This window comes from Bombina bombina, chromosome 7 (genome assembly GCF_027579735.1).
Source record: "Bombina bombina isolate aBomBom1 chromosome 7, aBomBom1.pri, whole genome shotgun sequence".
Taxonomy (NCBI): Eukaryota; Metazoa; Chordata; class Amphibia; order Anura; family Bombinatoridae; genus Bombina; species Bombina bombina.
The window spans coordinates 559441499-559458804 of NC_069505.1; the positions used below are offsets into that span (position 1 = coordinate 559441499).

At 36.9% G+C, this 17306-nt stretch overlaps 1 protein-coding gene across 1 annotated transcript in view; it reads left to right on the top strand.

The window, feature by feature from the left end:
* The window catches only part of LOC128667045 (SLA class II histocompatibility antigen, DQ haplotype C beta chain), a 154678-nt gene that overhangs the window by 116093 nt on the left and 21279 nt on the right, over positions 1-17306 (top strand). The gene's annotated exons all lie outside the window — the stretch shown is intronic.

Genomic DNA, 17306 nt, shown 5'->3' on the forward strand with positions numbered 1-17306 from the left:
GTGATTGTTATTATTACACACATGAATATGTAACACATAACACAACTATGTGTAATACACAGTGACACAGCAGACAGGAGAGGTGAGTGATTGTTATTATTACACACACATGAATATGTAACACATAAAACAACTATGTGTAATACACAGTGACACAGCAGACAGGAGAGGTGAGTGATTGTTATTATTACACACACATGAATATGTAACACATAACACAACTATGTGTAATACACAGTGACACAGCAGACAGGAGAGGTGAGTGATTGTTATTATCACACACACATGAATATGTAACACATGACACAACTATGTGTAATACACAGTGACACAGCAGACAGGAGAGGTGAGTGATTGTTATTATCACACACACATGAATATGTAACACATGACACAACTATGTGTAATACACAGTGACACAGCAGGCAGGAGAGGTGAGTGTTATTATTACACACACATGAATATGTAACACATAACACAACTATGTGTAATACACAGTGTCACAGCAGACAGGAGAGGTGAGTGATTGTTATTATTACACACATGAATATGTAACACATAACACAACTATGTGTAATACACAGTGGCACAGCAGACAGGAGAGGTGAGTGATTGTTATTATTACACACACATGAATATGTAACACATAACACAACTGTGTAATACACAGTGACACAGCAGACAGGAGAGGTGAGTGATTGTTATGTGTTACATATTCATGTGTGTGTAATAATAACACAACTATGTGTAATACACAGTGACACAGCAGACAGGAGAGGTGAGTGATTGTTATTATTACACACACATGAATATGTAACACATAACACAACTATGTGTAATACACAGTGACACAGCAGACAGGAGAGGTGAGTGATTGTTATTATTACACACACATGAATATGTAACACATAACACAACTATGTGTAATACACAGTGACACAGCAGACAGGAGAGGTGAGTGACTGTTATTATTACACACACATGAATATGTAACACATAACACAACTATGTGTAATACACAGTGACACAGCAGGCAGGAGAGGTGAGTGATTGTTATTATTACACACATGAATATGTAACACATAACACAACTATGTGTAATACACAGTGTCACAGCAGACAGGAGAGGTGAGTGATTATTATTATTACACACACATGAATATGTAACACATAACACAACTATGTGTAATACACAGTGTCACAGCAGACAGGAGGGGTGAGTGACTGTTATTATTACACACACATGAATATGTAACACATAACACAACTATGTGTAATACACAGTGTCACAGCAGACAGGAGAGGTGAGTGATTGTTATTATTACACACATGAATATGTAACACATAACACAACTATGTGTAATACACAGTGACACAGCAGACAGGAGAGGTGAGTGATTGTTATTATTACACACACATGAATATGTAACACATAACACAACTATGTGTAATACACAGTGTCACAGCAGAAAGGAGAGGTGAGTGAGTGTTATTATTACACACACATGAATATGTAACACATAACACAACTATGTGTAATACACAGTGACACAGCAGACAGGAGAGGTGAGTGATTGTTATTATTACACACACATGAATATGTAACACATAACACAACTATGTGTTATACACAGTGTCACAGCAGACAGGAGAGGTGAGTGATTGTTATTATTACACACATGAATATGTAACACATAACACAACTATGTGTAATACACAGTGTCACAGCAGACAGGAGAGGTGAGTGATTGTTATTATTACACACACATGAATATGTAACACATAACACAACTATGTGTAATACACAGTGACACAGCAGACAGGAGAGGTGAGTGATTGTTATTATTACACACACATGAATATGTAACACATAACACAACTATGTGTAATACACAGTGACACAGCAGACAGGAGAGGTGAGTGATTGTTATTATTACACACACATGAATATGTAACACATAACACAACTATGTGTAATACACAGTGACACAGCAGACAGGAGAGGTGAGTGATTGTTATTATTACACACACATGAATATGTAACACATAACACAACTATGTGTAATACACAGTGACACAGCAGACTGGAGAGGTGTGTGATTGCTATTATTACACACACATGAATATGTAACACATAACACAACTGTGTGTAATACACAGTGACACAGCAGACAGGAGAGGTGAGTGATTGTTATTATTACACACACATGAATATGTAACACATAACACAACTATGTGTAATACACAGTGTCACAGCAGACAGGAGAGGTGAGTGATTGTTATTATTACACACACATGAATATGTAACACATAACACAACTGTGTAATACACAGTGTCACAGCAGACAGGAGAGGTGAGTGATTGTTATTATTACACACATGAATATGTAACACATAACACAACTATGTGTAATACACAGTGACACAGCAGACAGGAGAGGTGAGTGATTGTTATTATTACACACACATGAATATGTAACACATAACACAACTATGTGTAATACACAGTGACACAGCAGACAGGAGAGGTGAGTGATTGTTATTATTACACACACATGAATATGTAACACATAACACAACTATGTGTAATACACAGTGACACAGCAGACAGGAGAGGTGAGTGATTGTTATTATTACACACACATGAATATGTAACACATAACACAACTATGTGTAATACACAGTGACACAGCAGACAGGAGAGGTGAGTGATTGTTATTATTACACACACATGAATATGTAACATAACACAACTATGTGTAATACACAGTGACACAGCAGACAGGAGAGGTGAGTGACTGTTATTATTACACACACACGAATATGTAACACATAACACAACTATAGTGTAATACACAGTGACACAGCAGACAGGAGAGGTGAGTGATTGTTATTATTACACACACATGAATATGTAACACATAACACAACTATGTGTAATACACAGTGACACAGCAGACAGGAGAGGTGAGTGATAGTTGTTTTATATATTCATGTGTGTGTAATAATAACAATGTGTAATACACAGTGACACAGCAGACGGGAGAGGTGAGTGAGTGTTATTATTACACACACATGAATATGTAACACATAACACAACTATGTCTAATACACAGTGTCACAGCAGACAGGAGAGGTGAGTGTTATTATTACACACACATGAATATGTAACACATAACACAACTATGTGTAATACACAGTGGCACAGCAGACAGGAGAGGTGAGTGAGTGTTATTATTACACACACATGAATATGTAACACATAACACAACTATGTGTAATACACAGTGGCACAGCAGACAGGAGAGGTGAGTGAGTGTTATTATTACACACACATGAATATGTAACACATAACACAACTATGTGTAATACACAGTGGCACAGCAGACAGGAGAGGTGAGTGATTGTTATTATCACACACACATGAATATGTAACACATAACACAACTATGTGTGATACACAGTGTCACAGCAGACAGGAGAGATGAGTGATTGTTATTATTATACACACATGAATATGTAACACATAACACAACTATGTGTAATGCACAGTGTCACAGCAGACAGGAGAGGTGAGTGATTGTTATTATTACACACATGAATATGTAACACATAACACAACTATGTGTAATACACAGTGACACAGCAGACAGGAGAGGTGAGTGATTGTTATTATTACACACACATGAATATGTAACACATAACACAACTATGTGTAATACACAGTGACACAGCAGACAGGAGAGGTGAGTGATTGTTATTATTACACACACATGAATATGTAACACATAACACAACTATGTGTGATACACAGTGACACAGCAGACAGGAGAGGTGAGTGATTGTTATTATTACACACACATGAATATGTAACACATAACACAACTATGTGTAATACACAGTGACACAGCAGACAGGAGAGGTGAGTGACTGTAATTATTACACACACATGAATATGTAACACATAACACAACTATGTGTAATACACAGTGACACAGCAGACAGGAGAGGTGAGTGACTGTAATTATTACACACACATGAATATGTAACACATAACACAACTATGTGTAATACACAGTGACACAGCAGACAGGAGAGGTGAGTGAGTGTTATTATTACACACACATGAATATGTAACACATAACACAACTATGTGTAATACACAGTGTCACAGCAGACAGGAGAGGTGAGTGATTGTTATTATTACACACATGAATATGTAACACATAACACAACTATATGTAATACACAGTGTCACAGCAGACAGGAGAGGTGAGTGATTGTTATTATTACACACATGCATATGTAACACATAACACAACTGTGTAATACACAGTGTCACAGCAGACAGGAGAGGTGAGTGATTGTTATTATTACACACATGCATATGTAACACATAACACAACTGTGTAATACACAGTGTCACAGCAGACAGGAGAGGTGAGTGATTGTTATTATTACACACACATGAATATGTAACTCATAACACAACTATGTGTAATACACAGTGACACAGCAGACAGGAGAGGTTAGTGATTGATATTATTACACACACATGAATATGTAACACATAACACAACTATGTGTAATACACAGTGTCACAGCAGACAGGAGAGGTGAGTGATTGTTATTATTACACACACATGAATATGTAACACATAACACAACTATGTGTAATACACAGTGGCACAGCAGACAGGAGAGGTGAGTGATTGTTATTATTACACACACATGAATATGTAACACATAACACAACTATGTGTAATACACAGTGACACAGCAGACAGGAGAGGTGAGTGATTGTTATTATTACACACACATGAAAATGTAACACATAACACAACTATGTGTAATACACAGTGTCACAGCAGACAGGAGAGGTGAGTGATTGTTATTATTACACACATGAATATGTAACGCATAACACAACTATGTGTAATACACAGTGACACAGCAGACAGGAGAGGTGAGTGATTGTTATTATTACACACACATGAATATGTAACACATAACACAACTATGTGTAATACACAGTGTCACAGCAGAAAGGAGAGGTGAGTGAGTGTTATTATTACACACACATGAATATGTAACACATAACACAACTGTGTAATACACAGTGGCACAGCAGACAGGAGAGGTGAGTGATTGTTATTATTACACACACATGAATATGTAACACATAACACAACTATGTGTAATACACAGTGACACAGCAGACAGGAGAGGTGAGTGATTGTTATTATTACACACACATGAATATGTAACACATAACACAACTGTGTAATACACAGTGGCACAGCAGACAGGAGAGGTGAGTGATTGTTATTATTACACACACATGAATATGTAACACATAACACAACTATGTGTAATACACAGTGACACAGCAGACAGGAGAGGTGAGTGATTGTTATTACACACACATGAATATGTAACACATAACACAACTATGTGTAATACACAGTGTCACAGCAGACAGGAGAGGTGAGTGATTATTATTACACACACATGAATATGTAACACATAACACAACTATGTGTAATACACAGTGTCACAGCAGACAGGAGAGGTGAGTGATTGTTATTATCACACACACATGAATATGTAACACATAACACAACTATGTGTGATACACAGTGTCACAGCAGACAGGAGAGATGAGTGATTGTTATTATTATACACACATGAATATGTAACACATAACACAACTATGTGTAATGCACAGTGTCACAGCAGACAGGAGAGGTGAGTGATTGTTATTATTACACACATGAATATGTAACACATAACACAACTATGTGTAATACACAGTGACACAGCAGACAGGAGAGGTGAGTGATTGTTATTATTACACACACATGAATATGTAACACATAACACAACTATGTGTAATACACAGTGACACAGCAGACAGGAGAGGTGAGTGACTGTTATTATTACACACACATGAATATGTAACACATAACACAACTATGTGTAATACACAGTGACACAGCAGACAGGAGAGGTGAGTGACTGTTATTATTACACACACATGAATATGTAACACATAACACAACTATGTGTAATACACAGTGACACAGCAGACAGGAGAGGTGAGTGAGTGTTATTATTACACACACATGAATATGTAACACATAACACAACTATGTGTAATACACAGTGTCACAGCAGACAGGAGAGGTGAGTGATTGTTATTATTACACACATGAATATGTAACACATAACACAACTATATGTAATACACAGTGTCACAGCAGACAGGAGAGGTGAGTGATTGTTATTATTACACACATGCATATGTAACACATAACACAACTGTGTAATACACAGTGTCACAGCAGACAGGAGAGGTGAGTGATTGTTATTATTACACACATGCATATGTAACACATAACACAACTGTGTAATACACAGTGTCACAGCAGACAGGAGAGGTGAGTGATTGTTATTATTACACACACATGAATATGTAACTCATAACACAACTATGTGTAATACACAGTGACACAGCAGACAGGAGAGGTTAGTGATTGTTATTATTACACACACATGAATATGTAACACATAACACAACTATGTGTAATACACAGTGGCACAGCAGACAGGAGAGGTGAGTGATTGTTATTATTACACACACATGAATATGTAACACATAACACAACTATGTGTAATACACAGTGACACAGCAGACAGGAGAGGTGAGTGATTGTTATTATTACACACACATGAAAATGTAACACATAACACAACTATGTGTAATACACAGTGTCACAGCAGACAGGAGAGGTGAGTGATTGTTATTATTACACACATGAATATGTAACACATAACACAACTATGTGTAATACACAGTGACACAGCAGACAGGAGAGGTGAGTGATTGTTATTATTACACACACATGAATATGTAACACATAACACAACTATGTGTAATACACAGTGTCACAGCAGAAAGGAGAGGTGAGTTAGTGTTATTATTACACACACATGAATATGTAACACATAACACAACTGTGTAATACACAGTGGCACAGCAGACAGGAGAGGTGAGTGATTGTTATTATTACACACACATGAATATGTAACACATAACACAACTATGTGTAATACACAGTGACACAGCAGACAGGAGAGGTGAGTGATTGTTATTATTACACACACATGAATATGTAACACATAACACAACTGTGTAATACACAGTGGCACAGCAGACAGGAGAGGTGAGTGATTGTTATTATTACACACACATGAATATGTAACACATAACACAACTATGTGTGATACACAGTGACACAGCAGACAGGAGAGGTGAGTGATTGTTATTAAACACACACATGAATATGTAACACATAACACAACTATGTGTAATACACAGTGACACAGCAGGCAGGAGAGGTGAGTGATTGTTATTATTACACACACATGAATATGTAACACATAACACAACTATGTGTAATACACAGTGACACAGCAGGCAGGAGAGGTGAGTGATTGTTATTACACACACATGAATATGTAACACATAACACAACTATGTGTAATACACAGTGTCACAGCAGACAGGAGAGGTGAGTGATTATTATTACACACACATGAATATGTAACACATAACACAACTATGTGTAATACACAGTGTCACAGCAGACAGGAGAGGTGAGTGATTATTATTATTACACACACATGAATATGTAACACATAACACAACTATGTGTAATACACAGTGTCACAGCAGACAGGAGAGGTGAGTGATTGTTATTACACACACATGAATATGTAACACATAACACAACTATGTGTAATACACAGTGTCACAGCAGACAGGAGAGGTGAGTGATTATTATTATTACACACACATGAATATGTAACACATAACACAACTATGTGTAATACACAGTGACACAGCAGACAGGAGAGGTGAGTGATTGTTATTATTACACACATGAATATGTAACACATAACACAATTATATGTAATACACAGTGACACAGCAGACAGGAGAGGTGAGTGATTGTTATTATTACACACACATGAATATGTAACACATAACACAACTATGTGTAATACACAGTGACACAGCAGACAGGAGAGGTGAGTGATTGTTATTATTACACACATGAATATGTAACACATAACACAACTATATGTAATACACAGTGACACAGCAGACAGGAGAGGTGAGTGATTGTTATTATTACACACACATGAATATGTAACACATAACACAACTATATGTAATACACAGTGACACAGCAGACAGGAGAGGTGAGTGAGTGTTATTATTACACACACATGAATATGTAACACATAACACAACTGTGTAATACACAGTGTCACAGCAGACAGGAGAGGTGAGTGATTGTTATTATTACACACACATGAATATGTAACACATAACACAACTATGTGTAATACACAGTGACACAGCAGACAGGAGAGGTGAGTGATTGCTATTATTACACACACATGAATATGTAACACATAACACAACTGTGTAATACACAGTGACACAGCAGACAGGAGAGGTGAGTGATTGTTATTATTACACACACATGAATATGTAACACATAACACAACTATGTGTAATACACAGTGACACAGCAGGCAGGAGAGGTGAGTGATTGTTATTATTACACACACATGAATATGTAACACATAACACAACTATGTGTAATACACAGTGACACAGCAGACTGGAGAGGTGAGTGAGTGTTATTATTACACACACATGAATATGTAGCCCATAACACAACTATGTGTGATACACAGTGACACAGCAGACAGGAGAGGTGAGTGATTGTTATTATTACACACACATGAATATGTAACACATAACACAACTGTGTAATACACAGTGACACAGCAGGCAGGAGAGGTGAGTGATTGTTATTATTACACACACATGAATATGTAACACATAACACAACTGTGTAATACACAGTGTCACAGCAGACAGGAGAGGTGAGTGATTGTTATTATTGCACACATGAATATGTAACACATAACACAACTATGTGTAATACACAGTGACACAGCAGACAGGAGAGGTGAGTGATTGTTATTACACACACATGAATATGTAACACATAACACAACTATGTGTAATACAGAGTGACACAGCAGACAGGAGAGGTGAGTGATTGTTATTATTACACACATGAATATGTAACACATAACACAACTATGTGTAATACACAGTGACACAGCAGACAGGAGAGGTGAGTGATTGTTATTATTACACACACATGAATATGTAACACATAACACAACTATGTGTAATACACAGTGTCACAGCAGACAGGAGAGGTGAGTGATTGTTATTATTACACACATGAATATGTAACACATAACACAACTATGTGTAATAGACAGTGACACAGCAGACAGGAGAGGTGAGTGTTATTATTACACACACATGAATATGTAACACATAACACAACTATATGTAATACACAGTGTCACAGCAGACAGGAGAGGTGAGTGATTGTTATTATTACACACACATGAATATGTAACACATAACACAACTATGTGTAATACACAGTGACACAGCAGACAGGAGAGGTGAGTGATTGTTATTATCACACACACATGAATATGTAACACATAACACAACTATGTGTAATACACAGTGTCACAGCAGACAGGAGAGGTGAGTGATTGTTATTATTACACACACATGAATATGTAACACATAACACAACTATGTGTAATACACAGTGACACAGCAGACAGGAGAGGTGAGTGATTATTATTACACACACATGAATATGTAACACATAACACAACTATGTGTAATACACAGTGTCACAGCAGACAGGAGAGGTGAGTGATTGTTATTACACACACATGAATATGTAACACATAACACAACTATGTGTAATACACAGTGTCACAGCAGACAGGAGAGGTGAGTGATTATTATTATTACACACACATGAATATGTAACACATAACACAACTATATGTAATACACAGTAACACAGCAGACAGGAGAGGTGAGTGATTGTTATTATTACACACATGAATATGTAACACATAACACAACTATGTGTAATAGACAGTGACACAGCAGACAGGAGAGGTGAGTGTTATTATTACACACACATGAATATGTAACACATAACACAACTATATGTAATACACAGTGTCACAGCAGACAGGAGAGGTGAGTGATTGTTATTATTACACACACATGAATATGTAACACATAACACAACTATGTGTAATACACAGTGACACAGCAGACATGAGAGGTGAGTGAGTGTTATTATTACACACATGAATATGTAACACATAACACAACTATGTGTAATACACAGTGACACAGCAGACAGGAGAGGTGAGTGATTGTTATTATTACACACACATGAATATGTAACACATAACACAACTATGTGTAATACACAGTGACACAGCAGACAGGAGAGGTGAGTGTTATTATTACACACACATGAATATGTAACACATAACACCACTATGTGTAATACACAGTGACACAGCAGACAGGAGAGGTGAGTGTTATTATTACACACACATGAATATGTAACACATAACACCACTATGTGTAATACACAGTGACACAGCAGACAGGAGAGGTGAGTGATTATTATCATTACACACACATGAATATGTAACACATAACACAACTATGTGTAATACACAGTGACACAGCAGACAGGAGAGGTGAGTGAGTGTTATTATTACACACATGAATATGTAACACATAACACAACTATGTGTAATACACAGTGACACAGCAGACAGGAGAGTTGAGTGATTGTTATTATTACACACACATGAATATGTAACACATAACACAACTATGTGTAATACACAGTGACACAGCAGACAGGAGAGGTGAGTGTTATTATTACACACACATGAATATGTAACACATAACACAACTATGTGTAATACACAGTGACACAGCAGACAGGAGAGGTGAGTGAGTGTTATTATTACACACACATGAATATGTAACACATAACACAACTATGTGTAATACACAGTGACACAGCAGACAGGAGAGGTGAGTGAGTGTTATTATTACACACATGAATATGTAACACATAACACAACTATAGTGTAATACACAGTGACACAGCAGACAGGAGAGGTGAGTGATAGTTGTTTTATATATTCATGTGTGTGTAATAATAACAATGTGTAATACACAGTAACACAGCAGACGGGAGAGGCGAGTGAGTGTTATTATTACACACACATGAATATGTAACACATAACACAACTATGTCTAATACACAGTGTCACAGCAGACAGGAGAGGTGAGTGTTATTATTACACACACATGAATATGTAACACATAACACAACTGTGTAATACACAGTGTCACAGCGGACAGGAGAGGTGAGTGATAGTTGTTTTATATATTCATGTGTGTGTAATAATAACAATGTGTAATACACAGTGACACAGCAGACAGGGGAGGTGAGTGATTGTTATTATTACACACATGAATATGTAACACATAACACAACTATGTGTAGTACACAGTGACACAGCAGACAGGAGAGGTGAGTGATTGTTATTATTACACACACATGAATATGTAACACATAACACAACTATGTGTAATACACAGTGTCACAGCAGACAGGAGAGGTGAGTGATTGTTATTATTACACACATGAATATGTAACACATAACACAACTATGTGTAATACACAGTGTCACAGCAGACAGGAGAGGTGAGTGAGTGTTATTATTACACACACATGAATATGTAACACATAACACAACTGTGTAATACACAGTGGCACAGCAGACAGGAGAGGTGAGTGATTGTTATTAATACACACACATGAATATGTAACACATAACACAACTATGTGTGATACACAGTGACACAGCAGACAGGAGAGGTGAGTGTTATTATTACACACACATGAATATGTAACACATAACACAACTATGTGTAATACACAGTGTCACAGCAGACAGGAGAGGTGAGTGATTGTTATTATTACACACACATGAATATGTAACACATAACACAACTATGTATAATACACAGTGTCACAGCAGACAGGAGAGGTGAGTGATTGTTATTATTACACACACATGAATATGTAACACATAACACAACTATGTGTAATACACAGTGTCACAGCAGACAGGAGAGATGAGTGATTGTTATTATTACACACACATGAATATGTAACACATAACACAACTATGTGTAATGCACAGTGTCACAGCAGACAGGAGAGGTGAGTGATTGTTATTACACACATGAATATGTAACACATAACACAACTATATGTAATACACAGTGACACAGCAGACAGGAGAGGTGAGTGAGTGTTATTATTACACACACATGAATATGTAACACATAACACAACTATGTGTAATACACAGTGACACAGCAGACAGGAGAGGTGAGTGATTGTTATTATTACACACACATGAATATGTAACATATAACAGAACTATGTGTAATACACAGTGACACAGCAGACAGGAGAGGTGATTGTTATTATTACACACACATGAATATGTAACACATAACACAACTATGTGTGATACACAGTGACACAGCAGACAGGAGAGGTGAGTGTTATTATTACACACACATGAATATGTAACACATAACACAACTATGTGTAATACACAGTGTCACAGCAGACAGGAGAGGTGAGTGATTGTTATTATTACACACACATGAATATGTAACACATAACACAACTATATGTAATACACAGTGTCACAGCAGACAGGAGAGGTGAGTGATTGTTATTATTACACACACATGAATATGTAACACATAACACAACTATGTGTAATACACAGTGACACAGCAGACATGAGAGGTGAGTGAGTGTTATTATTACACACATGAATATGTAACACATAACACAACTATGTGTAATACACAGTGACACAGCAGACAGGAGAGGTGAGTGATTGTTATTATTACACACACATGAATATGTAACACATAACACAACTATGTGTAATACACAGTGACACAGCAGACAGGAGAGGTGAGTGAGTGTTATTATTACACACACATGAATATGTAACACATAACACAACTATGTGTAATACACAGTGTCACAGCAGACAGGAGAGGTGAGTGATTGTTATTATTACACACATGCATATGTAACACATAACACAACTGTGTAATACACAGTGACACAGCAGACAGGAGAGGTGAGTGATTGTTATTATTACACACACATGAATATGTAACACATAACACCACTATGTGTAATACACAGTGACACAGCAGACAGGAGAGGTGAGTGAGTGTTATTATTACACACACATGAATATGTAACACATAACACCACTATGTGTAATACACAGTGACACAGCAGACAGGAGAGGTGAGTGTTATTATTACACACACATGAATATGTAACACATAACACAACTATGTGTAATACACAGTGACACAGCAGACAGGAGAGGTGAGTGTTATTATTACACACACATGAATATGTAACACATAACACAACTATGTGTAATACACAGTGTCACAGCAGACAGGAGAGGTGAGTGATTGTTATTACACACACATGAATATGTAACACATAACACAGCTATGTGTAATACACAGTGACACAGCAGACAGGAGAGGTGAGTGATTGTTATTATACACACATGAATATGTAACACATAACACAACTATGTGTAATACACAGTGTCACAGCAGACAGGAGAGGTGAGTGTTATTATTACACACACATGAATATGTAACACATAACACAACTATGTGTAATACACAGTGGCACAGCAGACAGGAGAGGTGAGTGATTGTTATTATTACACACACATCAATATGTAACACATAACACAACTATTTGTAATACACAGTGTCACAGCAGACTGGAGAGGTGAGTGATATTATTACACACACATGAAAATGTAACACATAACACAACTATGTGTAATACACAGTGACACAGCAGACAGGAGAGGTGAGTGATTATTATTATTACACACACATGAATATGTAACACATAACACAACTATGTGTAATACACAGTGACACAGGAGACAGTAGAGGTGAGTGATTGTTATTATTACACACATGAATATGTAACACATAACACAACTATGTGTAATACACAGTGACACCGCAGACAGGAGAGGTGAGTGTTATTATTACACACACATGAATATGTAACACATAACACAACTATGTGTAATACACAGTGACACAGCAGACAGGAGAGGTGAGTGATTGTTATTATTACACACATGAATATGTAACACATATCACAACTATGTGTAATACACAGTGTCACAGCAGACAATAGAGGTGAGTGAGTGTTATTATTACGCACATGAATATGTAACACATAACACAACTATGTGTAATACACAGTGTCACAGCAGACAGGAGAGGTGAGTGATTGTTATTATTACACACACACGAATATGTAACACATAACACAACTATTTGTAATACACAGTGACACAGCAGACTGGAGAGGTGAGTGATTGTTATTATTACACACACATGAAAATGTAACACATAACACAACTATGTGTAATACACAGTGACACAGCAGACAGGAGAGGTGAGTGATTGTTATTATTACACACACATGAATATGTAACACGTAACACAACTATGTGTGATACACAGTGACACAGCAGACAGGAGAGGTGAGTGATTGTTATTATTACACACACATGAAAATGTAACACATAACACAACTATGTGTAATACACAGTGACACAGCAGACAGGAGAGGTGAGTGATTGTTATTATTACACACACATGAAAATGTAACACATAACACAACTATGTGTAATACACAGTGACACAGCAGACAGGAGAGGTGAGTGATTGTTATTATTACACACATGAATATGTAACACATAACACAACTATGGTGTAATACACAGTGTCACAGCAGACAGGAGAGGTGAGTGATTGTTATTATCACACACACATGAATATGTAACACATAACACAACTATGTGTAATACACAGTGACACAGCAGACAGGAGAGGTGAGTGATTGTTATTATTACACACACATGAAAATGTAACACATAACACAACTATGTGTAATACACAGTGACACAGCAGACAGGAGAGGTGAGTGAGTGTTATTATTACACACACATGAATATGTAACTCATAACACAACTATGTGTAATACACAGTGTCACAGCAGACAGGAGAGGTGAGTGATTGTTATTATTATTACACACACATGAAAATGTAACACATAACACAACTATGTGTAATACACAGTGACACAGCAGACAGGAGAGGTGAGTGATTGTTATTATTACACACATGAATATTTAACACATAACACAACTATGTGTAGTAGACAGTGACACAGCAGACAGGAGAGGTGAGTGAGTGTTATTATTACACACATGAATATGTAACTCATAACACAACTATGTGTAATACACAGTGTCACAGCAGACAGGAGAGGTGAGTGATTGTTATTATTACACCCACATGAATATGTAACACATAACACAACTATGTGTAATACACAGTGTCACAGCAGACAGGAGAGGTGAGTGATTGTTATTATTACACACACATGAATATGTAACACATAACACAACTATGTGTAATACACAGTGACACAGCATACAGGAGAGGTGAGTGATTGTTATTATTACACACATGAATATGTAACACATAACACAACTATGTGTAATACACAGTGACACAGCAGACAGGAGAGGTGAGTGATTGTTATTATTACACACACATGAATATGTAACCCATAACACAACTATGTGTAATACACAGTGACACAGCAGACAGGAGAGGTGAGTGAGTGTTATTATTACACACATGAATATGTAACACATAACACAACTATGTGTAATACACAGTGACACAGCAGACAGGAGAGGTGAGTGATTGTTATTATTACACACATGAATATGTAACACATAACACAACTATGTGTAATACACAGTGACACAGCAGACAGGAGAGGTGAGTGATTGTTATTATTACACACACATGAATATGTAACACATAACACAACTATGTGTAATACACAGTGACACAGCAGACAGGAGAGGTGAGTGAGTGTTATTATTACACACACATGAATATGTAACACATAACACAACTATGTGTAATACACAGTGACACAGCAGACTGGAGAGGTGAGTGATTGTTATTATTACACACATGAATATGTAACACATAACACAACTATGTGTAATACACAGTGTCACAGCAGACAGGAGAGGTGAGTGATTGTTATTATTACACACACATGAATATGTAACACATAACACAACTATGTGTAATACACAGTGACACAGCAGACAGGAGAGGTGAGTGATTGTTATTATTACACACACATGAATATGTAACACATAACACAACTATGTGTAATACACAGTGTCACAGCAGACCGGAGAGGTGAGTGATTGTTATTATTACACACATGAATATGTAACACATAACACAACTGTGTAATACACAGTGTCACAGCAGACCGGAGAGGTGAGTGATTGTTATTATTACACACATGAATATGTAACACATAACACAACTAATTTAATTGAATCATGAAAATGTAAGGCTTTTTTTGTTTTATTATAATTTTGTCGGCAGTGTAGGATCTCCCCTTACCCTCCCACCTCCCTGATCCATCCGAAACATCTCTCTGACCCTTCCACCTCTAACTATTATCCACTAAATTAGGTACTGGCAGCTGTCTGCCAGTACCTATACAATCCTTTTTATATTAAAAAATCAAAATAAAATAATAATAATTTTTTTCTTTAGTGTAGTGGTCTCCCTTCCCCTCCTGGCCCGCGCACCCGCCTCCCATATTCCCTCCGACACCTACCACCGGCACCAACAGATGATTGTTACAGACTGTAACGTTCTTGTATCTGCCCTCATATGCTAGATGCCTGGAGCTCAGGATCTCCACCTCCAGACTACTGGAGCTTTCTGCAGCTCAGACGCATATATAAATTGTGCAGTACAATAAGCATAGTACAGCACGACTTATATATACGTCTTAGGGCCAAAATGTGCTTACGCCAGCACAATAATTGCTCTCCACTCATAATATAAGCACAAGCAATTTGCAGTGCAGCACAATTCAAACGAGACCTTGCGTTCGCATTGCTAGGAAGCTATGAGACACGGCATGAGAACTAGCGCAGCGAAGGTTGGTAAATCGCACAGCGATGGGCAAAATTTTAAATATATATGAATATATACATATATATATGTGTTAATATTTGTATATACACATATTATCAAATAAATATATACAGTATGTATATAAGCATATTTATATTTACTGTCACTT